Raw genomic sequence first — 25,468 nt, forward strand, 5'->3', positions numbered from 1 at the left:
CTAATGCTGGGCCAGCCCCTATGGCCCCAGGCTGCAAGCAGGCCTCTATAGCATCAGGCTTCAGCTCCATTCAAGCACCACACCAATACAACAGCACTAGGCTCTACACCCAGAGGCATGTCTGCCACAGCAGCTCAACCTCTAGGCCAACCCCTGCAGACACAGGCTTTAGACAAGTCCCAGTAACCAGGCTAGCCCTTGTGTGGACTCAGGCTCCAGGCCCATCCTAGAACAAAGTGGGCCTCTATGAACTCAGGCTCAAGGTCCATCTTATGGACAGGTTGGCCCCCATGAACCTAGACTTCAGGCCAGCCCCTGCAAACACAGGATCCAGATTCACTCCCATGAACCCAGAATCGAGGCCCACCCCAGGAGATCCAAGCTCCAGGCCTTCCTGCCTGCTGACTCAGGCACCAAGGCAATTTGCCTGAGAATACAGGAGCAAGCCTGCCCTCAGATTCCACCAAACAACCCACCCAGAATCTCTAGATAGACTGACTGGTGAGAGCTTTCCAAAGCCAATATGTAAAAGGTAGAACAAGTGCTTACTTCTTCATATGCACAGACATCAATATATAGCCACATAGATAGTGAACAATAAGGGAAACACCACCACCAAACAACAAAATTAAGTAACTGACCCTAAATAAATGGAGATCTATGAACTGCCTGTCAGAGAATTCAAAATAATCATCTTAACAGAGCTCAGTGAGCTATAAGAGAATACAGATAACTAAATCAAATCATGAAAACAATATGAAAGCAAAATAGGGGATTCGATGAGGGTATAGAAACCATAAAAAAGAACAAGGCAGAAATTCTGTATCTAAAGAACATAGTGATGGAACTGAAAATTCCATAGAGAGCTTCAACAGTAGCCTCAATCAAGCAGAAAAAAGAATCAGTGAGCTCAAAGACAGATCATTTGAAATATTCAGCCAGAGAAACAACAACAACAACAAAGAAGAAGTAAGAATGAAAAAAGCCTATAGGATTTATGAAACAATATCAAGCAATCCAATATATACATTAGAGGATTCACAAAAGTAGCAAAGAAAGGAAAAAGAGCAGAATGCTTAGGTAAAGAAATAATGATAAGAAACTTCCCAAATCTGGAGAGGCAAGTGAGCATCCAGATCTATGAAGCCCAAATAGCCCCAAGCAGATTAAATATAGAGATCTTCACCAAGACACATTACAATCAAATTCTCAAAAGACAAAGAAAAAACTTTGAAAGCAGCAGTAAATGAAATCAAACCCTTATGTTACATACAAAAATGAACTTAAAATAGATTAAAACTTAAACTCAAAATAGATTAAAAACTTAAACTTAACACCTGAAAACTATAAAACTACTACAAGAAAAGATAGGGGAATATCTTCTTGTCATTGATCTGGGCAATGATTTCTTAGATATGACTCCAAAAGCACAGGCAACAAAAGTAAACACAGAGAGTTGAGATTGCGTCAAACAAAAATGCTTCTGCACAGCAAATAATCAACAGAATGTAGAGACAGCCTGTGGGATGGCAGAAAATATTTGCAAACTATGTATTATATCTGATAAGGGACCAATATCCAAAATATGTAAGGAACTCAAAGCAACTCAATAGCAATAAAACAAATAATTCAAATTTTAAAACGGATAAAGGACCTGAAGAGGTATTTCTCAAAAGAAGAAATACAAATGGCCAATAGGTATATGAAAAAATGCTCAGCTGGGCACGGTGGCTCACACCTGTAATCCCAGCACTTTGGGAGGCTGAGGCGGGCAGATCACGAGGTCAGGAGTTGGAGACCATCCTGGTCAGGAGATCGAGACCATCCTGGCTAATACGGTGAAGCCCTGTCTCTACTAAAAATACAGAAACAAAATTAGCCAGGCGTGGTGGCAGGCGCCTGTAGTCCCAGCTACTCAGAAGGCTGAGGCAGGAGAATGCTGTGAACCTGGGAGGTGGAGTTTGCAGTGAGCCGAGATCGTGCCACTACACTCCAGCCTGGGCAAATGAGCAAGACTCTGTCTCAAAAAAAAAAAAAAAAAAAAAAGAAAGAAAGAAAAAGAAAAAGAAAGAAAAGAAAAAAGAAAAAAACATTTAAAATAGAACTATCATATACTTCAGCAATCCCACTTCTGAGTATTTATCCAAAGAAAATGAAATCAGCATGTCAAAGAGATACCTACACTCCATGTTCATTGTGGCATTATTTATAATAGCCAAGATGTGGAATCAGCCTAAGCATCCATTGACAGTTGAATGGATAAAGAAAATGTGGTATATACAATGGAGTGCTATTTAGCCTTAAAGAATAAGAAAATTCTGTAATTTGCAACAACATGGATAAACCTGGAGACTATTACGGTAAGTGAAATAAGCCAGACACAGAAAGACAAGTTCTGCAGGATCTCATTTTTTGTGAAATCTAAAAAAGGTGAACTCAGTAACAGAGAGTAGAATGAGGGTTGCAAGGGGCTGGGAAGAGGTGAGAACGAGGCGGTTTTGATCAAAGGGTACGAAATTTCAGTTTGACAAGATGTATGAGTTCTGTTTGTACAGCATAGTGACTACAGTTAATATTGTATTGTATACTTGAAAATTGCTAAGAGAATGTGTCTTAAATGTTCTCACCACAAAAATAATGATTGGTATATGAGGTGATAAGTATGTTAAATAGCAGATTTGATCTTTTTGTAATGTATACATATATCAAAACATCATCTTTTACATCATAAATATATACAATTTTAGTTTGTCAATATCTTAATAAAGCTTGGGGGCTGGAAATAACGATAAGAAAAATAAATCTCTAGTCCCTATTGAGTCTTCCGAAGACTCTAGTCCCAAGTGACAACTGACTGCAACCTCACAAATGAAACTCCTTAATCTGACCTTCTCCTGAATTTCTGGCCCAAAGAAATCATGTGAGGTAATAAATGATTACAGTTGTTTAAAGGCACTTAGTTTTGGAAGATTTGTTACACAGAAATAAGTAATAAAATATCTTTCTTATCTTTACTAAAATGCATAATGGTCAAATATACAAAAGTTTGCATTTTGTATTTGCTATATATCATAAATATTTTCACTGTATTAAATATTCCTTTTTTTTTTTTGGAGACGGAGTCTCATACTATCACCAGGCTGGAGTGCAGTGGTGTAATCTCGGCTCACTGCAACCTCTGCCTCTCAGGTTCAAGTAATTCTCCTGCCTCAGCCTCCCTAGCAGTGGGACTACAGGCAAGCACTACCATGCCCAGCTAATTTTTGTATTTTTAGTAGAGATGAGGTTTCACCATGTTGGCCAGAATGGTCTCAATCTCCTGACCTCATGGTCTGCCCCCCTCGGCCTCCCAAAGTGCTGGGATTACAGGCATGAGCCACCACGCCCGGCCTAAATATTATTAAATATTCCAATGTCATGAAATATTCTGTTGTATGTCATCAAACATGGTTTTTTCTAGATTCCTGCACAATATTCTATGCTATCTACATAGTATAATGTATTATGTCTTAAAAGTAGATGTATGAAAAAGTAATGTCTCAATTGCAATGATGAAAGGTTGGTTGAGAAAAAACATATATGCATATATATGCAAGGTAACTCTGCATACTTTGTTAATACTTTCATTCATTCATTCACCAAATTTAAGACTAGGAAGTTGGTATGTGTCATGCACCTGATCTTATGTCTGGTAATCTGGGAGAGGTAGAAATGATGAAGACATTGTTTAAGGTCTCAATCACACTTGCACAGCACTTGGCTTTTGTCTAAACCTACCTAAAGCCCCAAACAGAGAGTAATCATGTTATACCTGGTATGCATAATTTGAAAAACATGTCTAATCTCTACCACATGTAAATTTGTGTCCTAATGAATCTCATTACAACAAATGATACAAAATATTACTTAAACATTTATTATATGTAAGGTTATATCTGGTTCCCAGAGGGATTTCTTTAAAATAGGTTTATTGAAACATAATTCACATACCATACAATTCACTGGTTTTGCTATATTATATAGTTAATTTTTAAATTGTAATAAAATATATATAACATAAATTTGCTATTTTGACCATTTTTACGTGTACTATTCAGTGGTATTAATTACATTCACAGTGTTGTGCAATCATCACCACTATTTGCAAAACTTTTTTATCACACCAAACAGAAACTTTACAACTATTAAGAAATAACTCTCTATTCTCCCTTTCCCCCCACCCCCAGCCACCTCTAATCTACTTTCTGTTTCTATGGATCTGCATATTGTAGATATTTCACATAAGTGGAATCATATAATATTTGTTCTTTTGTGTCTGGATTATTTCACTTAGCATGATGTTTTCAAGGTACATTCATATTTTAGCATATATGAGAACTTCATTCCTTTTTATGGCTGAATAATTTCCCATTGCATGTCTATGCCACATTTTGTTTATCTCTTCATCTGTTGATAGACATGTGGGTTGTGTCTGGTTGTGTCTGCCTTTCAGCTATTATAAATAATGCTGCTATGAACATTAGTGTACCACAGAGAGATTTTTTTTAAAGCACAAAATAAGGCCTAGACATGAAGGAATTTATAATTAGGTTGTTGAGAGAAGAAACTCTTGGAAAATTAACCACAGAGGCAAATAGTAGTTGAATAAATTAAAGAAACACCACCAGACATGGGATTAAATATATAAGAAAGTATTTATATAGTATTACAGTATATAAATGTTATATTCTGAAGAGGGCAAATTCATTCAAGACTGGTGACAGCTTCATCATCAAATGAGGAAGAAGAAAAACGTTGTTCACTTCATAATTTACAAAGTTTCTGACATCACAGTTTCAGTGGGGTTGAAAACATGTGATCGGATTTTGTGTTTAAAATCTGAAAGAGAATTGAGAAAATAAAGGTGGTATGTGATGGAATACTCACTGAGAATTTTGGCAGTGAAATCAGAGAATCCAAATGGGTCATCAGAGGGGTGCCGCAGGTTCAGGTAGATTGGGTGTAGTTTCCATGGCAAAGAAGAGATATGGATGTTTTAAAAGAAAATATCCTAGAAACAAAAGAAATTGAGAGAAGACATTGAAGAAGGATGCATTCATTGAAGGTGAGGAGACAGTTTCAGATAGAAAACACAGACGTGGGCCGGGTGCGGTGGCTCACGCCTGTAATCCCAGGACTTTGGGAGGCCAAGGCGGTCGAATCACTTGATATCAGGAGTTCAAGGCCAATATGGTGAAACCTCGTCTCTACTAATACAAAAAATTAGCCAGGCATGGTGGTGCACGCCTGTAATCACAGGTACTCAGGAGGCTGAGGCAGGAGAATGACTTGAATTCAGGAGGCGAAGGTTGCAGTGAGCCAAGATCGGACCACTGCACTCCATCCTGGGTGACCGAGTGAAACTCTGTCTCAAAAAAAAAAAAAAAAATGTGCACACTCCAAGGTTGGGGCACCTCTTTGAGTAGCATGTGGCACAACTACCCTATGTTTTCTCTTTGTCTTTGTAGTTGTAAAGTTTCTGTTTGGTGTGATAAAAAAGTTTTGCAAATACTTTGTCTTTACCAGAGAAACAGCCTTACTTCCCAGCAGAAGAAATAAGAGAGTGTTCCAGAACAGTCTGTCTCCCTGGCCCAGCCTCCTCCTGTTCCTTGGGCTACATACATAATCTCAACTCATTTGTAGGTCCCTGATTCTCACTGTTTTGTGAAATCAACCAGTGGAACCACTCAACTCAGATTTCTTGACCTTCCCTGAAGGCCCATTCATGCCTGACTTGGTCACTGCTTCCCCGTCTTTTTCTTTTTTTTTTTTGAGACGGAGTCTCGCTCTGTCGCCCAGGCTGGAGTGTAGGTTCACGCCATTCTCCTGCCTCAGCCTCCCGAGTAGCTGTGACTACAGGCACCCGCCACCAACACCTGGCTAATTTTTTGTATTTTTAGCAGAGACGGGGTTTCACCGCGTTAGCCAGGATGGTTTCCATCTCCTGACCTCGTAATGCACCCGCCTCGGCCTCCCAAAGTGCTGGGATTACAGGCGTGAGCCACCGCACCCGGCCCAGTCCTTCCTCATTTTCTAGTGATATTTTTTTTTAATGGTAGTCTCTGCAGGATCCAACAGTTAATGGCACTCACCAAGAGATTTTTCTTTAACTGACTCGGAAATTTGTATGTGCAATTTGAATGTGAAATTGGACACATTCCCTCCCTTCCTCTTCCCCATCCTAGAGGCTGTTGAGGATCATTTCTTGAGGCTCAGTCTCTAGTCTTCCTCACCCTTTCTCCCAGGAGAACCGGACAATCATGCACAATTCTCATGTGCCTGCATATTTAATTCTAACCATTCTCTTCACTTTCCTCTCTTCTACTTCTTAGCCAAGTGTTACTTCACAAAAATCTCACCCTATTTGGGAACCAAAAAAAAAAAATCCAAAAAATTTCCAAAAAAAATTGCCCTACTTGGGCCGGGTGTGGGTGGCTCACGCCTGTAATCCCAGCACTTTGGGAGGCCGAGGCGGGTGGATCATGAGGTCAGGAGATCGAGACCATCCTGGCTAACATGGTGAAACTCCATCTCCACTAAAAATACAAACAAATTAGCCCGGCGTGGTGGCGGGTGCCTGTAGTCCCAGCTACTCGGGAGGTTGAGGCAGGAGAAACGTGAACCCAAGGGGCGGAGCTTGCAGTGAGCCAAGATTGCACCACTGCACTCCAGCCTGGGTGACAGAGCGAGACTCCGTCTCAAAAACAAAACAAACAAACAAACGAACAAAATTACCCTATTTGGGAACCAACAAAAAAGTATGGCTACACATTAACAGCAGCGCTAGTCGTACTTTGTCCTTCAGGAAAAGGCAAGCACAAAGTTTAAAGTAAAATTAGACATAAAAGCCTAAAAAAGGTCTCTCTACCTAAGGGTCACTTAGATAAGGCAGTCCCCTTTAAAAAAAAGAATTCCATCTACTTCCTCAGTTTTCTTTGGTAAATTTGCTTTTCCTCCAATATTAAGAAACAAGATAAATATGATTTATCTCTTATGCTTGTCCCTGACTCTAGTACAGCACCTGGCACTTCCTGGATTTTTTACTAGTGTTTGTTGCTTTGAAATCAAGGTGGTTTTGTTGATCCAGTATATACTTTTTCTGTTTGGTTAATTAACATATTAATATATTAATGTGATATAATTATTAGCATATTAATATACGATATAATGTATTAATGTAGAAATAATACATTAATAGATTTCATTGAATAATTTCAAATGCATACATATTTAGAATAAATAATATATTATAAATACATTGTAATAATTTCGTTGTAGATACGTGGCATTTTAGGTGCAGTATGCAGTCACTATTTATAACTTTGTTTCTATGGGGAAAATGTAAAGTGAATTCAGAGGGCCAAGAAAATTATTAAAAACAAACTTTTGGACCATTACCAATTTGTAAATCATGCAATGAATGGTCATTATTTATATATGTCTTTAACTTTTATTTTGATTTCAGAATTTTCTGACTGGTTAAACTCTAGTTTCATAACCAAACCCTCATGGAATAAGACAAGAACCAAAAATATGATCATTCCAGTTGGCTGCAACTCATTGCCAGGATTTCAGAGACCTATGTTTCCAGGTCTCTGCCATTGGTGGGGCCATAAGAACCTACAGTGTCTTCTGATTTTATCCACTTCCACCACTTCTATTTTTGTATCTCCGTATTTAGCACACAGAAGCTATCTTTATCACCCCAGCTGACTGGCATGAGAGTCCCCAAGGCATAGTAGTTATAGAAGATTATTATAGCATACTTCCTATCCTTCAAATAAGACAATGCAAAATGCAGAAAAGACATCAGCAAGTGGTCACAATGTTGGAAGTATGTGCGTGTGTGCATGTGCACTTGCGTGTGTTTCCATTGCTAAAGATTTATTTCTTTGTACTAAGTTGTAGGCACTATTAGGAGCATAATGTATATAATGGTTTTTGGAACTCGATTTTAGGCTGTGTAATTGAATCTATTCCTATACCTAAATTCACTTGAAAACATTATGATAAAGTCTTACAAGCATATCATCCAGATTTCAAATTTGGATAATGTTTAAAAAAAAAAAAAACTTCTATTGCCCTAATTCTCAACTGAGGAATCCATAGTTACCCAGCCCAGGTGAAGAGCTGAATCATTCTAATAAGCCAAATCTCCAAAACTGCCAGTCCTTGGCTTGCTATTCAACTATTCAATTTTACTTGATATAGAATGTTCAGCTCAATGTTTCAGAATGGAGATGACTGTGAGTACAGAAAAGGTAGCAATATCTCATAGTCTAAATTTCACATTATTTATGTAGCTGTGGGTGGCACCGTAGCTCTTCTGTTTAGATTTGCACTGTCTTATACAGTAGCCACTAGGCACCTGAAGCTATCAACTTGAAATGAGGCTAGTCTGAGTTGAGACATGCAGTAAGCATAAAATACACACTGGGTTTCAATGACTTATTACAACAAGGGAATATAAAATTTTTATTAGTGGTTTTTTATATTGGGTGCATGTTGAAATGTTATCTTGGATATATTTGGTTAAGTCAACTATATTATTATTATTATTTTAGAAAGGGTCTTGCTGTTGCCCATGCTGGAGTGCAGTGAGTGGTGCAATCATAGTTCACTGCATCCTCGAACTACTGGGCTCAAGCAATCCTCTCACCTCAGTCCCCTGAGTAGCTAGGACTACAGGCATGCACCACCATGCCCAGCTAATGTTTAAAATTTTTTTTGTAGAGACAGGGTCTTGCCATGCTGCCCAGGCTGTTCTTGAAATCCTGACCTCAAGCAATCCTCCCACCTTTGCCTCCCAAAACACTGGGATTACAGGTGTAAGGCACTATCCCCCACTCCTTAAACTATGATATTAAAATTCATTTTGTCTGTTTCTTTTTATTTTTTTAAATGTGGTCACTAGAAAATGTAAAATGAACTATGTAGGTCACATTAGTGGCTCACATTTTATTTATATTTTATTTTTTATTTTACTTTATTTTTTTAATTTTTTTGAGACAGGGTCTCACTTTGTTGCCCTGGCTGGAGTGCAGTGGTGTGATCATAGCTCACTGTAGACTTGAACAACTGGGCTCAAAAAATGTTGCCAACTCAGCCTCCTGAATATCTAGGACTATAAGCACGTACCACCATGCCCAGCTATTTTTTTTTTTTTAAAGACAGGATCTCACTATGTTGCCCAGGCTGGTCACCGGGGTTCAAGTGATCTTCCAGCCTCTGCCACCCAAATTGTTGGGATTACAGGTATGTATTTCTACAGGACTGTGCTGTAGGGTGTTCCATAATAAATAGTAAGAGCAGTAAGTAAAACTGCTGGAACTGGAAGTCAGAGCTGCTGCCGAATTTTACTCCACATCAGGCTAACCAGAGAAGAGTATGACTTGGAGTGATGTAACAGCCCACACATGTTTAGTTTCCCCATCCAAAGAATTCTAGTAATACCCAACAAGACAACTATGAACACAGGCTGCTAAGAGAAATAAATAAATGTTACCACAGCATAATACCTGCCTTACTTAACTGTTTCCTAATTGATAACACATCCCTCATTTTCATCTAAGGGATGTGCCCATTTCATGGCATGGAAATTAGATATTGAATCATTAATTCACTTGTTTTGAGCTTTTGTTGTTTTATTCTCCTGCCCATTGCTATTAAAATGAAGACTAGGGACAATTTAAAAAATAGAAACATGAATTTGCTATTTATAAATGTAATAGAAAGAAACACTTTTAAGATTCTATGTCTGGGCAACAGGGAGTTATTCAGAGGCAAGAAAAGTCACAGCAATATCGCTGTGCATTTTACTAGCTATGTGCACAGGGAGGCGTTCACACTGACCCTGAATATTAATAAACATAAAAAGTTCAGCACCAAATCCCTGTTGTGGGATTACCGGATTACTGAATTAAAAACACATTGGAAGTCATTGCTGCCAGCAAAGAATTGTGTAACTGCTGGTAAAAAAGAAAAAAAAAAAGCAATAGTGATTTCTGTAGGAGAACAAAACAATAATATCTTTGTAATGTTCTAAAATCGCTTCATGAATAAAGCTGAGACGGGCTCCCCTGCATTTCCCAGTTTGATTTACTGACCATCTTGTCTGCCCATAATTGTTTTCTGCCATTCATTTCCTCCAATTGTCAATTATTACTAAAACAATTATGAAAAAAGTGCATGTCTTTGTTTCCTGTTGCTGATGAATGCAGTGAAGTCATAGAACAGGCCAGTGCATCATAATCTTTTCCATTACAATGGATTATGCTGTCACAAACAGGATATAGCCCTTTACTTGGAGGAGAGGCCGTCAATGGCAATGAATTAGCATGAACATATTGTCAGCCATGACAGCAAGAAATCAGAACAGAGACTTAGCTCTGTACATTTTGAAAACATACTGGGTTTTGTTCCTGATTATCAAAGTAGTACATGCTTATTTATCCTGGAGACAAAGTAGAAAATCAAAATCACCATTACCCCACCAACCAGAAATTTTTTTTCGAGACGTAGTCTCGCTCTGTCACCCAGGCTGGAGTGCAGCGGCGCGATCTTGGCTCACTGCAACCTCCGCCTCTTGGATTCAAGCAATTCTCCTGGCTTAGCCTCCTGAGTAGCTGGGACTACAGGCACATGCCATCACGCCTGGCTAAGTTTTGTATTTTTAGTAGAGACGGAGTTTCACCATATTGGCCAGGCTAAGAAATTTCTATTGTTAACAGTTGGTGTATGACTTTTTAGCTCTTACTTCTTTTTTCATATGTACATATATATTTTTTAAACAAATGGGGTCACACTATATATATAATTTTGTAGACTTCTTACATTCACTGAATGTAAGTGTAAATGTTCACTTAACATTTACTATGAATAGTTTCCAATGTCATTAAATATTATAATGTAATTTAATGTCTATAAAATTTCATATTGTGGAATGTTATTTAATAATTCCCTTTATATTTAGGTTAGTTACAAAATGTATCTGTTATGAATACAGTCTTTTACACATGCATTATTGTCTGAATTTATGATGTTTTTAAGAATAGATCCCTAAAAGATAAGACTTTTTGCTTTTTACTAAAAAATATATTGTGTATTTTGAAGTAAATATTTAGAATCAAAGATCTAGGAAATCTTAATAAAAAGGCACGTATGTGCATTGAAAGTTTAGTAGCCAAACATATGTGCCTGCCTAAAATGGTAAACAGGTGAAGTATTTTTAATGATTAGAAAGTTTAAGATAAATCTAAAACTGTTCTATTCATAATGCCTTTCAGGCCAACAAGCTGTAAGGGTGTATGTAATTCCATGGAGTCTTCTTCCAGAATTTCCTAGCACAACTAGCCTTCTTGAATTTGCTATTTAGAGATTCCTAAGGAGCTTGCTTCTAGTGCCTGGCTCTGCTGTCTCTGGGCTGAGCGTTGTTTTCTGGTATTGCCACTAGAGAGCAGCCAGGGACAAGGAGAGGAGGTTGACACCTTTGGTCTTTTCTCTTCAGCATAACCTTTTTCTAAAAATTGCACGATCTAATTTATATGTGGAATATTGTTTAAACCCTAAAACACAGAGATACAGAATGAAACAGTGGCCACTAAGGGTGGGAGGAGGGGGGAAAGGGAAATGGGGACATATAGGTCAAAGGATACAAAATAGCAGACCCTAAAGAACAAGTTTGGAGGCTGGGCGCCGTGGCTCACGCCTGTAATCGCAGCACTTCAGGAGGCCGAGGCAGGAGGATCACTTGAGGTCAGGAGTTCAAGACCAACTTGGCAACATGGTGAAACCCTGTTTCTACTAGAAAATACAAAAATTAGTGGGTGCAGTGGCGTGTTCCTGCAGTCCTAGCTATTTGGGAGGCCGAGGCACAAGGATCACTTGAGCCCTGGAGGTGGAGGCTGCAGCAAGCCGAGGTTGTGCCACTGCATTCCAGCCTGGGTGATAAAGGGGGACCTTGTCTTGAAGAAGAAAAAAAAAAAAAAACAAGTTTGGAGATCTAATGTCCAACCTCAAGATGAAATTTAATAAAATTGTATTGTATTCGGGATTTTTGTAAAATAAGTATGTTTTAGCCACACATGTCATACAAAAAAAGTAACTATATGAGATTATAGATTCTTCATCATAATCTTTATTTCACCAGATGACCAAGGGAAAATTTAAATGAGCCACTAAGGGGAAAAGCGATTCAGGAGGTTAATAAATAAGGAAAACCTCTGGGTATAAATGATTTCCATTTTCTCAGACAGAGTAACCAAAAGATGGAGAATTCTACGAGGGCCATCAAAGTTACGAACAATAGAAGACCTGGAACCTGGCTAAAAACTGGGTTCTAGCATGAGCAACTGGCACCCTTAGCTCTTTGCAGATGGAGAAAGTGAATCTAGAGCCAGAGGCTCAACATTCTGTATATGAGTCTCAGTTGTGAGGGCTTTGGCCCCTACACATGGTGGTTCAATTTTCCATCTGCCTCTCGTTAATGATGTGATCATGGACATGTTACTTAATCTCTCTGACCTCACTTTTCTCAACTACAAAATGTGGCTGGCAATGGAACCTGCCGATAGATGGTTGCAGAGGCAAAAGGAGATAATGGAGATAAAAGGCTTGACATAGAGTAAGTGCTTAATAAATGTTGTCGTTTTTATTTCCAGTTCTCACCTCCCTCCTAAGCTGTTTTCCATTCTCAGCTGTTCGCTTACTATTTCTATCTGACTATTCCATCATTCCCTCAAATTTCCTGTGTTTGAAACCAAAATCCTCATCCCTCACACTAACTCCCTGACCTGCTGCTGTCTCTTTGGCCATTTCTTTGAATGGAGCCATAAAACATAACATCCTCTTGAACACATTCTCTCCTCCTATAACCATACCCAATTAGTTTGCAAAATGCGTCAATTTGTTCTCAGATGTGTCTCCATTGGGCTTCTTTCTCTCTGTCTTCATCAGAACCCAGGCCTCGGCGCCCTGATCTCTCCCCCAGCAAGTTCTGCCTCCAACCGGCAGAACTTATGCACGCCATTTCCCTTTTCAGAACTTCTCATCGGCCCCAGGTGTCTTTAAATTCTTGACTCCTTAGTTCACCATTAAAGTCCCACCACCTTCTGAACCCAGCCTCCTCCAGGCGCTTCTTTCCTGCTCCATAGGCTCATTCCCTCTGCTGCTGTCAAGCTGGCTGACTCTCAGTTCCCTTGAAGAGTTGCCAGATTTGGGAAATCAGAATACAGGGCCCCCAGCTAAGTGTGAGTTTCTGATAAACAGCAAATACTATTTTCGTATAAGTAGGTCCCATGCACTAAGTCTCATACACAGTCATGCAGTAGGGCACACTTAGACTAAAAAAGTGTTTGTTGTTTATCTGAAATTCACATTGAACTGGGCATCCTGTATTTCATCTGACAGCCCTATTCCTTGGGCGCAGGAAGGCCATTCCTGTCTCTGCTCATGCTCACAGCTCCATTCTTATCTTAGATGTCCTCATCTCCCTCATCCATCAGCTCTCCTCCCGCTTACCAAGACCCAACTCAGCCTCAGGCCTCCATGAAGCCCGTCTGGATCAGGTCTTCCTTAGGTGGCACTCATTATCTACATCATTAATTTGGCTCCACATATAGGATGCTTTGTGTCCTGTATACTTCCCTTTTTTCAACTTAACATTGAGTTTTTCAAGGATAGAGATTATATTGTAAGTTAGAAAACTTAATAAATAGGTGTTCATGGTGTGGTGCTGCTTGTAGACCTGTAATACAGGATGAGACAGTAGGAGAAAAGTCTCCAAAAGCCAGCTGTCTGAATTTAAGGTGCCTGTAAATACACAAGAATCATCGTGCAATACCCCTCTACCACACCCAGCATCAGGCCAGATGGCAGGTGGGTGTAGTTTCCAATCTGAAGAAGAAGACGACCTTGGCATGCTTCTCCCACATCCCTCTTCAACACATCTCCCAAGTTGTACATTGTATTTGGTGACATCTAAATTTCTTGCTGCTTCATATGGTCTCTTCAGTAACCTGATTTTACTTGTATTTAAATGTGAAGGCCAGGGTTGGCTCTATTATGTAAACTGTAAACACATGGTGATTGTAGGAGCTACTCTGGAAATAAGGCAATACATTTCTATGTAATTAATTAAAAAGCTAAAAAATTGATAATTTTTTTCAAAATTAGCTAACTCTAACTTAAAATGTTCTCAGCAACTTGTAGATACATAAAACAATCTGTAGAACTACTGTAGAACTATTAAGCAATTTCTAAGAACTGTATTTTAAATACCTGGCATTTCATGAATACGATTTTTTTTTTTTTTTTTTTGGCGATGGGGTCTCACTCCATTGCCCAGGCTGGAGGGCAGTGGCGTGATCCCGGCTCACTGCAACCTCCACCTCCTGGGTTCAAGCGATTCTTCTGCCTCAGCCTCCCAAGTAGCAAGGATTACAGGCATGTGCCACCACGCCCAGCTAATTTTGTATATTTAGTAGAGATGGGGTTTCACCCTGTTAGCCAGGCTGATCTCAAACTCCCAACCTCAGGTGATCCACCCGCCTCGGTCTCCCAAAGTGCTGGGATTACAGGCGTGAGCCACCACGCCTGGCCCCACGAATACATTTATAAATCTATGGTCATCTGGAAACCAATGACCAGCAATGAGCCTTTTACAAGTGAAAAAATATATTCTTGAAATAATACATCTAACTCATAATTTTATCTTTCTTAAACCTTACATACAGTTAAAACATTTTCATTCTCATAATGTAAACATGTGAATGTGTCAAATGTGAACGTTGTTTTGAAACTCTAAGGGAAATGAGTTCAACATGATCAGAAATCAGAATTGCTGTAAGCAACATTGCTGTAATTAGAGCCATGTGGCGTGGCAATTAATTAAGTCACCTTAGATTCCACTCTGTGGAAGATCTAAAGTGGACTCAGAACTGACTTTGCAGCACTGGAGTGTCCTGAAAATAAATGCTGAGGGTTTGTTTGTTTCTTCAGATCTATCATATTTATTCAGATTAATTTCATTTCCCTCTCTTTTTTTTTTTAACCACTTAAGTTCAGCTAAGAAATCATGCTCTTTCTATTCAAACATATTATACTTTCTAACAGTTTCCATGGAATTTTCTAATCAGTAAAAAATAACCCTTAAATTCTCCCAGGAAAGAAGACGGCCAGTGGGATCCACACTGAGCCTGAGCCGAGTCATGGCCTCCTGTGCCAGTTCTAGCTGGTTCTGCTTTTCTGGCTTCCAGCTTTGCTATCTTCTTGGGACAGATTCTAAACATCCCTATCTCAAACAGGGATAGGGCAAAAGAAATAACAGCCACACATTTCCTTCTGCTCTTCCTTTTCAATAATCCACCAGAACCGTATTCCTCTGTTAGTCATTGTGGTAACATTAATCAAGTTACTCCAAGACACAAATGTGGTTATTATCAGCAGCGGATGCAAATATGGTGCATCATTTAAGCAAATGTGCTTGTTTAATGGCAAAGAATGTTAAAAGAATTTGGAATGTCCCTAGTAGCTTTCCAAGTTTTTGTGGGCAACATCAACTGTTCTTGGATTTAATCCATTTCCTTTCAACCTTACCATTTCCAAACCCAGTGACATTTTTCAAGGTACTCAAAACATAATGAACGAATGTTTGGAAATCATAATTTAAATCTACATAACTACTATGAACACTTTCTATCACTGGAAACTATTCAGTGCTGTTTTTTGTGGTTCTAGAAGATTCTCCATTTTCTGAAAAATGAATGTTCAAGACAAAAAACCTGTATTAAAATTTTTTTATCTTTGCTTAATTTTATACAAAATTTAAATTTTATATATAACTTTTATACAATTGTCCATTTCTGCTTGAAGGCCTATTTATTAAAAGTATTCTAAACTATTATTCATCAAATAAATTGTAGGTGGATTATTAATCAGCAATTTGAAAAGGGCAGACAAGCAGACAAATATCAAAAATATATTTTTAAAGGTGATCATCAATGAAATTATTTATACTATCTAAACCCCTGATAATAATGAAACTGAAGAGAGTTCGTAAAGTTATTGTCAAGAAACAACTTTTTAAAATATTTATTGTAAAAACCTGAAGATGTCATAACCAAGGTTGATTTCTACATTTCTTCAGAGATATGAGCAAAGCATATTGAAAAGTTACATGAGCATCGGACCTCAAATCATATCCATTGTCTGTGGCTAATATCCATAGTTCATGAAGTGCATTAAGACGCAACAACAGACAGATTTTTAAATGACACTTACCTTTGCAGAACTGCAATAATGTTCATCTCTATAGTGAATCGTCTTTTTCTTTCCACTTCATCACCTCTAGCAAGTTTCTCTTCAACGTGCCTAAACACCTAGAATTCCTGTTCTGTCTTCTAAAATGCTGTCATCACCTCCATTGCCCAAATCTAGTTCAAAAGTGAGGAGAGAAAAAAAATTGAAATTTGCAAGCTGTTTATGCCTAACAACAACATTGAAGCTGCTAAGCTTTGAGCTCAATGAATTAAAGGTTGTTTGGCTAAATGGCAGGCAGACTTCCTCCTATTCTTTCCGAACTTAGTTTTCCTGCCTCCAGTGGAGCTTTTTCCTTTCCTGGGCTATAAATAGGCTGGTGGTAAGAGTACTGAGGAAAGAAGAAGGCAGGAAATGTATTTGATTTCAGAAAGCAGCCTTAGGTATATGAGTGCATGTGTGCTTCTTTCAAATGAATACCAACAAACAAACTAAAAATTTGGCCTCAAATAATTCAGCTTTGGTCTGTGCAGCATAGTCAACATTTTCTTTAATTTCCTATGGTCTCAGTTTTACTATAAGTTGTCATATCCTATAGACACTTAAATATGGTTGATTCTTCAAGGTGGGAGTGTATGTCTGGAATGAAGGGACAGTTTAATTTGTGACATACATATTTTTTCCCTTTCAAATATTATACTGTGTATGCCATGCTTTAAAAACATTAATTTTAAAGACAATTTTTAAAACTGTTATTACTTAAGGTTCTTCATATAATTCTATTAGATGTCTATGTATTGATTTGTTATCTAACAGTCATCTATTTATCTGTCACCTCCCTCCCTTACTCTGTCATTCTACACTTACTGTCTGTCAACAGTGTTTGTTTTAGCCACCCAGTAAGTGTTTGTTTTAGCTGCTCTTTACGTGAGTAACACTTTGAGAAGAAGCACAAGGAATTTCTCCATAGGAGGGGCTACTTAAAGAGTGGTCCAAGGACCGGCCAGGCGCGGTGGCTCACGCCTATAATCCCAGCATTTTGGGAGGCCGAGGCGGACGAATCACGAGGTCAAGAGATGGAGACCATCCTGGCCAACATGGTGAAACCCTGACTCTACTAAAAATACAAAAATTAGCTGGGCATGGTGGCATGCACCTGCAATCCCAGCTACTTGGGAGGCTGAGGCAGGAGAATGGCGTGAACCCAGGAGGCGGAGGTTGCAGTGGGCTGAGATTGTGCCGCTGCACTCTAGCCCGGCAACAGAGCGAGACTCCGTCTAAAAAAATTTAAAAAATTAAAAAAAAAAAAAGACAAAAAAAAGTGGTCCAAGGACCAGTAGCATCAGCAACCCTGGATCAGAATCTCTGGGGCTGGGGCTCAGACGATTAAATTCAGGTGATTCTGATGCTCACTAAATAGGAGAAACATGGATCTACATAATTACTTTGTGTGCATGTTTATTAATATCCCTTCAAAAAGGAATTTAAGAGTAGATTTTTTTTAACGTAAGAATCAGAAAATAATGTGTATGCTTTTTATGCTGGTAACCTCCATCTAGATGACTAGAAGAGTTTTTAGATCTAATGTTAAGAAGACACACTAATTTCCTAATTACTTGGAGAAGCTACCTAATGTGAGGCAAAAGCAGTGGAAAAAACAAAAGGATAGTATTTAAGAGAGAGACAACAGCACTCACACATGGTGAAGAGTCATCCTACATATAGATAAATTCTAAGCAAATTTTACTAACAGCTATATCTGAAAATTATAAGTTGTCTGAAACAAAACCAAAGTAAACAGTGATGAAGCTTCTAATGGAAATACAATGTCCCAGCCCCCACTTGTTTTGTTTGTTTGTTTGAGACAGAGTCTTGCTCTGTCACCCAGGCTGGAGTGCAGTGGCGCTATGTTGGCTCACTGCAACCTCCGCCTCCCAGGTTCAAGCAATTCTCCTGCCTCAGCCTCCCAAGTAGCTGGGATTACAGGCATGTGCCACCACGCCTGGCTAATTTCTGTATTTTTAGTAGATATGGAGTTTCACCATGTTGGCCAGGCTGGTCCTGAACTCCTGACCTCAGGTGATCCACCCGCCTCGGCCTCCCCAAGTGCTGGGATTACAGGTGTGAGCCACCGTGCCTGGCCCCCAGCCCCTATTTTTGTTTAGTGATTTGATTATTGTTTTGAAACCCAGCCATTTCTTGTCCATGCTTGGGTTTCATACTAGGCCCCCGTATAATAGAAGCAATAGGTTGAACAATGAGCTCAAGCCAGAGCTGATAAGGAAAAAGTAAGGGTGTCCACATCCTAAGTACAGATTGGGAGGAAAATGTTTCTTCAGAGAGAAAGAGAGAGACAGAATGGGGGGGGAGAGAGAAAAAAAGAAAAAGAGAGGTGAATGACTTCCTTGTAATAGCAGAAAGGAAGAAGGAAGTCCATGGTGCTCAGGATATAACAGCTGCAGTGTATTGAAAGAGCTAGAAAGTACATGAGTTGACTTTGGCAAGAAAATGGCTGGCAATGGGGTAATATGTTTTTGAGAGCAAACCGTGCTCCCATGTGAGAAGAATGAATGCTTCTAAGAAACTCCAAGTACATTTACTAGGCTTCTTTCATTGTCCTCTGGAAATATTCCTTCTATTTTTTGTGGGGAAGTATTTTACTTGGCAAAAAGAACAACGTCACAGAACTCCCCGTATTGCCCATCTCTAGAAATGAATCATTCAAACATCTACGGGAACAACAAGGCTCTGTATTCTTAATCTAAAATTAATGACAGACTCTCTCAAAAGGCATAGTGGGAAAAAGTCAAAGGCCTTGTTAGGAAAGATAATGTGTGACATTCTTCAATTATTTTGGTTCTGTCAGTGGAGGAAAATACAGTTTTTAAAATTGAAGTCCCTTAAAAAGTTTTCAATATATAAAATCTAGAGAAAACCTAAGCAAAAGTTCTCAAAGAAAACGCAAAAAAGAGTCTGCATATTATTGCTTAACTGAGATGAATGCACTTATGCATCTGAGCCTGTATGTCCCATAGGTATTTTTAATAATAGCTTATCTTTATCCCCAAAGTGCAGAAGCTCTAGATAATGACCAAATTGTGGGCTATGAACTGTGTTCCTTTGACTTGAATTGTTGCATCATACTAATGAAAATAAGTCAAAACTGCTAGAATAACCACTCAAAAGAACACAGGTTAAGGATGGCTCTGTAAATCACAGCAGGAATAATGAAAAGGTGGTTGAAAGTTAGGAAGGACTTCTCCATCTTAAAAATAAAATATAAGAGTTACCAACTCTTTGAAAGAGCTAGAAGACTTAGTGGGATAGAAAAAAAGCTTTTCCATTAATTTAATTGAAGCTGATTTGTGTTCATCAGTAGTTTATTTAGACTGATTCTCAGCAAACATAATGTTAAAGTTACCTTGCAAAGTACAAAACTCTTGGCACAAATAAAACAGTGCACAATATCTCCCAAGAGAAGCCCAGCCTTGGTAAAGTTCAGTTGGAAAATCTAAACCAGACTGCCTCCCCTGCACTAGACTTTGGTTTCTGTTGGTATTCTGTCACTCTGCCATGCACCTAAAATAAAACAGCACGAGTTTTTGTGGAACAACAACAACAAAAAAGACAACTTGAGACTTGCCGATAATAAAGTCTAGAGCTCGTTCAGTTTTGTTGAAGCTAAAATCTGATGTCATAATAACTAAAGGAAATTCTAATTGGTGTTATGGTAAAAGTTTTCCTACTAATTCTGAAACATAGACTCTCATTTTGCTGTTTCTGCTAGTTGTATATTCCTTTGGGAAATGCCTTTGGACTCAACGCTAAGGTTGTTTGTGAAGCTTTGGAGGCAAAGAAGAGGCAAAACCATCACTGGGAGTAAAATACACAGGAAACAAAACAGACCGTGGTAGAGACAGCTCATGGCACCCATCTGAAGGCAAAAGGAACTGCCATGGGCGCCGACAGCACGCGCACCTAAATATTAGCTGATTGTGTGCAGTATTTGTAAGGAAGGAGGGAAGAAACGAGGGGAGAGAGCAGGGCAATGGAACTGATTTATCCAACAACAATTAAACTTTTCATTTTGGCAGTCACTGTAGTCGAGTAAAAAGCCAAGCAGTAGGTTGGTTACTGAGTTAATAGTCTATACAGGTTCCTTACTTATACAATAGATTAGTTCAAACTCACAATGGGGTCAATATACTCCATACTCCCCTGAAACACATAATTACACAATTGAGTTTATATTAAGACTGGCAAGGTGAACACAACCATCAGCTTTATAATTCTAACAAATTGTAGGGTGCAAATTCACACTGGTTAGATGAAGCAAGTTAAAAACAACTGAGTATTCAGAATGACCAAGAAAATCTCTCTTCGTTGCTGCCACTGAAGAAGCCAGCTGCCTATGAAGAAGACCACTTGGTAAAGAACTGAGGGTAGCTTCCCTCCAACAGCCACCAAGAAACTGAAGCCCTTTAGTTTGACAGCCGGCAAGGAACTGAACGTTGCCAATAACCACATGAGCTTGGAAGCACATCATTCCCCAGTCGAGCCTCAGATGACCAAAGTTCCAGCTAATACCTTCTTGCAGCCTTTTAAGACCATGAGGCAGTGACCCAGCTAATCCATGTCTGGCTAAGCCAGCTATAGGAGAGGAGCTCCTATCAAGATGATTTGCAGTCTTATGTAAGGTAATCATGTACATGTGATCCTGGACACTCAAGTCACCTTTGTTGCATTCAGCTGGCTAGAAGCAAGTCACAAGTCCTTCCTGTGATCAGGTGAGGGATCAAGGCTGTGACTACCAAGAGTGGGATTGTGAGGGCCCCGTGTTTTCTGTCTGACACAATGGATGACTGACCTAGAAAGAAGAAAGTAGACATTATACAGACCATCCTGGCTAACACAGTGGAACCCCATCTCTACTAAAAATACAAAAAATTAGCTGGGCGTGGTGATGGGCACCTGTAGTCTACCTGGGAGGCTGAGGCAGGAGAATGGTGTGAACCCGGGAGGCGGAGCTTGCAGTGAGCTGAGATCGCGCCACTGCACTCCAGCCTGAGCGACAGAGAGAGACTCCGTCTCAAAAAAACAAGCAAACAAACAAACAAAAAAGAAAGTAGACATCATACACCAGGTGGTTAATATAGGACAGTTAGGGACAGTGCTACCCAAAGGTAAAATAGACAAAACAACTTAAGTTTTCTTCTTTCACACCAGTGGGAAGTGCACTGCCTTGAGAAAGATCAGGGCATCTCTCTACCGTTACACACGCTTGAGCAACTCAGGGACCTAAATGTCCTCATGCTCTATCTTTGAGGTCCTTTCAGTGCTAAGCTTCTGTGACCTCAGACCTTCCTTTCCAAGCCTCTCAAGACATTTTGGAATGCCACAAATTCTGGCTGTATTCATACAAAGTGCTGTGATAACCAGTGTGTCACTGTTGACATCTTTATAGAACAATACTGAGGAGAAAGAAAACATTTAATAGATCAGTCCTCTAGAGAAGTTAAAAGTCAAATCCATTACGGTGTTACCCTCTGATCCAATTTTTGATTTTCCATTTGTTTATATTTCTAAAGCATGATGTCATATAAAAAATACACAAGACAAAACCACTATAAACTTCACTTTTTACAGGCAAATTTGGGGCTAAAAATTATGTTCTATGTGGGGAGCAGACTACATTTCACATCCAAGTAATATTGAGTACATCAAGAAGTTACTTTGGCAGTGTAAACTCACACCCTCAGGATTAGAAAGGGCTTTCAAAGTCATCTTTTTAGCCACCTATCTGACAGGCAAATATCTTCCAGAACATGAAGAACAAATTATCTTATTATTTCTAAGTAGAAACAGATAGACTGTCATTATACTTCCTTGTGATGTCATAAATGTAAATGACTCTGTTAAAAATAAAATTATGAATTTAATCTACATAGGGCAAATCCAAACGCTTGCTCAATATATCAGTGAGCTCTTTCTTCAGGCAAAACATTAAGTTCTAAAGTGTATGGAATTTTAAACATATATTCACAGTTATTCTTCTGTGGACAGACTACACAATGACATTATAAATATTCTCTAATACCTCATTAAGAACACAGATTAAAAGCTGTAAATCAGGATGAAACTAGGCAGGCTTAATTTCCATTTAGAGGCTGAAGAGAACGAAAAGTTTAAGAAGGAAATGACTTTTTAGAGCTATATGAGATCAGAGCATCTAAGAGTCTAGATTTAAAACACTAAGCACTAAAGTCACATTCTTGGAACTCGTATCATGTTGTAGCTCCTTAATATACAGCTTGCTCAAATATCAAGTATTAATGTGCAATTAATTCTGAAAGAAACCACATGCTACAAATTGTATTTTATTTGGACAATGAGGCCAGCACAATTCTTTTTTATAAACTGTATTTTTTCAACCCCATGTAAGTCCCTACTAAGTACAAAGCTCTGAGCTTGAGCCATAAGAAAAGAAATAAAATTAAACATTTGGCCTTTCCCCCCAAAAGAAGCATACTTTCTAAAGCAGAATTTCTCAAGTCATGGTCCAATGACAGCCTGTATAAGAGTAATGTAGAGAGGGCCGGGCATGGTGGCTCATGCCTGTAATCCCAGCACTTGGGGAGGCCAAGGCGGGTGGATCACAAGGTCAGGAGATCAAGACCATCGTGGCCAACATGGTGATACCTTGTCTCTACTAAAATACAAAAAATTAGCTGGGTGTGGTGGTGTGCATCCGTAATCCCAGCTACTTGGGAGGCTGAGGCAGAAGAATCACTGGAACCCAGGAAGTGGAGGTTGCAGGCAGCTGAGATCGTGCCACCATACTCCAGCCTAGGTGACAGAGTGAGACTCCGTCTCAAGAAGAAGAAAAAAAAAAGTAATGTAGGGAGTTTATTGAACGTGGAGATTTCTGAGCACAGTACTCTAGACTAGGTGACAAAGCGAGACTCCACCTCAAGAAAAAAAAAAAAAGAGTAATGTAGAGAGTTTATTGAACATGCAGAATTCTGAGCCTCGGCACCAGAAGATTGCTGGTTTAGTACGTCTAGGGTAAGCCTTGGAATACGCATTTATAATAAGCCTGTGATTCTTATTGTACACTGAAGTTTGAGAGCCAATTATAAGGTGTCATTGGGGTGACCTAGAGGTAAAAACACATCTTTTAAACTAATACAACAGAGTACCCAAAGGAAGAGGTTATGCAAGTATTGAGTGAATTCTGATTATAGCTGTAGCCAACATCAAGGTTCCATATTGGAATACACGTTATGGTGTAAACTTTCTTAGAGTCTGTTCTAATTTGTCCTAATAGTAGCAAATTTATTTTGAGTTTCCTAGAAAAGGTCTGAATGGAGGGACCATTTCTCTTCCCGAGTGCATTAAAATTTTTTTTTGCATTTTAAAAATTGTGGTAAAATATACCTAACATAAAATGTACTATTTTAATCATTTCTAAGTATACAGTTCAGTAGTGTTAAATATATTCACATTGTTGTGAAGCAGATATCTGGGACTTTTTTTTTTCATCTTGTAAAAATGAAACTCAATATCCTTGAAACAACAATTCCTCTTTTTTCCCTCCCTGTAGCTGCTGACAACCACCATTCTACTTTTTGTTTGTATGATGAATGGCCCATTTAAAAAACCCAATACATGACAACGTGTCAGGTACGCGAAAAAGGAAGAAGAACTGAGTATAAACATCAAAATCAGGGGGTTTGGTTTAAGAAATGAGATCAGGTCGGGCACGGTGGCTCACACCTGTAATCCCAGCACTTTGGGAGGCCGAGGCGGGTGGATCACGAGGTCAGGAAATCGAGACCATCCTGGCTAACACAGTGAAACCCAGTCTCTACTAAAAATACAAAAAAAAAAAAAAAAAAAATTAGCCAGGCATGGTGGCGGGGGCCTGCAGTCCCAGCTACTCAGGAGGCTGAGGCAGGAGAATGGCGTGAACCCGGGAGGCGGAGCTTGCAGTGAGCCGAGATTGTGCCACTGCACTCCAGCCTGGGCAACAGAACGAGAATCCGTCTCAAAAAAAAAAAAAAAAAAAAGAGATCATAAAGCCGAAAGGGGTAAAGCAAAGACACTTGGATGTATAAGTAGAGGTGTTTTTCAGAAATGAGTTGATACAGTTTGATCATCTGGCTATGGGAAGTGGGTATCAGGTAGATGTGTTTTCTAAAGCCAGGATATGAACTACAGGTCACTACCAGATATCAGATCGAATTCCTATATCGTTGATGGATTGTGATTAAAGTAGATGGGAAGTAGGTCAGGGGATAAAGATTAGGGATTATAAAAGGTATTTACCACCACCAAAATTTGTTGCAGATTTGGGAAGTGGGTATACCTATGATAATCCCATCATGATAGTTAACTAGGATTGGATTGGTTGAGGCAGCCCTTCGGGCATTGTGGATTTGGGCACACATATCATAAATATTATGTATTGAAAGGCATCTTACAACCAGGTGCTGTGGCTCACGCCTGTAATCCCAGCACTTTGGGAGGCCGAGGCAGGCGGATCACGAGGTCAGGAGATAGAGACCATCCTGGCTAACATGGTGAAACCCCGTCTCTACTAAAAATACAAAAAATTAGCCGGGCGTGGTGGCCAGCGCCTGTAATCCCAGCTACTCGGGAGGCTGAGGCAGGAGAATGGCATGAACCGGAAGGCGGAGCTTGCAGTGAGCCGAGATCGTGCCACTGCACTCCAGCCTGGGCGACAGAGCGAGACTCCGTCTCAAAAAAAAAAAAGCATCTTACAAATGCCAAATCCAGAGCCATTGGAAGTTCTGGAGGGCCACAGTTAATACTTTGGATGGGCCACAGTGACCCAACAGGATTGAGGAGATGGCCTGAAAGAGTTCAAGAAGTTTGATGAAGGTGTCTCCCAAGGTATCAAACTAAGCAATCTGGTGGACGAGACATCTCTTTTACTGTGTATGCTAGGGTGGAACCTCAGCCAAGTCATGCAATACGAAAGCAAGCATGGAAAAAGTAGAAAGAACATGTGTTTTGGAGTCAAATCTGGCTTGAAATTAAACTGCCTCTTACCATCTGGGTGACCTTTAAACCATCTTAATATTATATTAATTTCCTCATCTATACTACATATTAAAACAGTACCTATGTTTTAGCATTAAAGGTAACTATT

General features: G+C 39.3%; 1 protein-coding gene across 7 annotated transcripts in view; it reads right to left on the bottom strand.

Annotated features, from left to right (window-relative positions):
• Window positions 1–25,468, bottom strand: part of RASGRP3 (RAS guanyl releasing protein 3) — a 159,451-nt gene that overhangs the window by 112,232 nt on the left and 21,751 nt on the right. For 3 of the 7 annotated variants that reach the window (XM_055378834.2, XM_055378831.2, XM_055378826.2), the window contains exons 2-3: window positions 16,318–16,469; window positions 4,927–5,050 (exon numbers count right to left, since the gene is read on the bottom strand). The gene's annotated coding sequence lies outside the window, so the exon portion shown is untranslated. Of the gene's footprint in view, window positions 1–4,926; window positions 5,051–16,317; window positions 16,600–25,468 lie in introns of those variants that run through there. The other 4 variants (XM_055378830.2, XM_055378828.2, XM_055378827.2 and 1 more) reach the window with 4 other exon arrangements.

The sequence above is a fragment of the Gorilla gorilla genome, chromosome 12, assembly GCF_029281585.2.
Source record: "Gorilla gorilla gorilla isolate KB3781 chromosome 12, NHGRI_mGorGor1-v2.1_pri, whole genome shotgun sequence".
NCBI classification, from domain to species: Eukaryota; Metazoa; Chordata; class Mammalia; order Primates; family Hominidae; genus Gorilla; species Gorilla gorilla.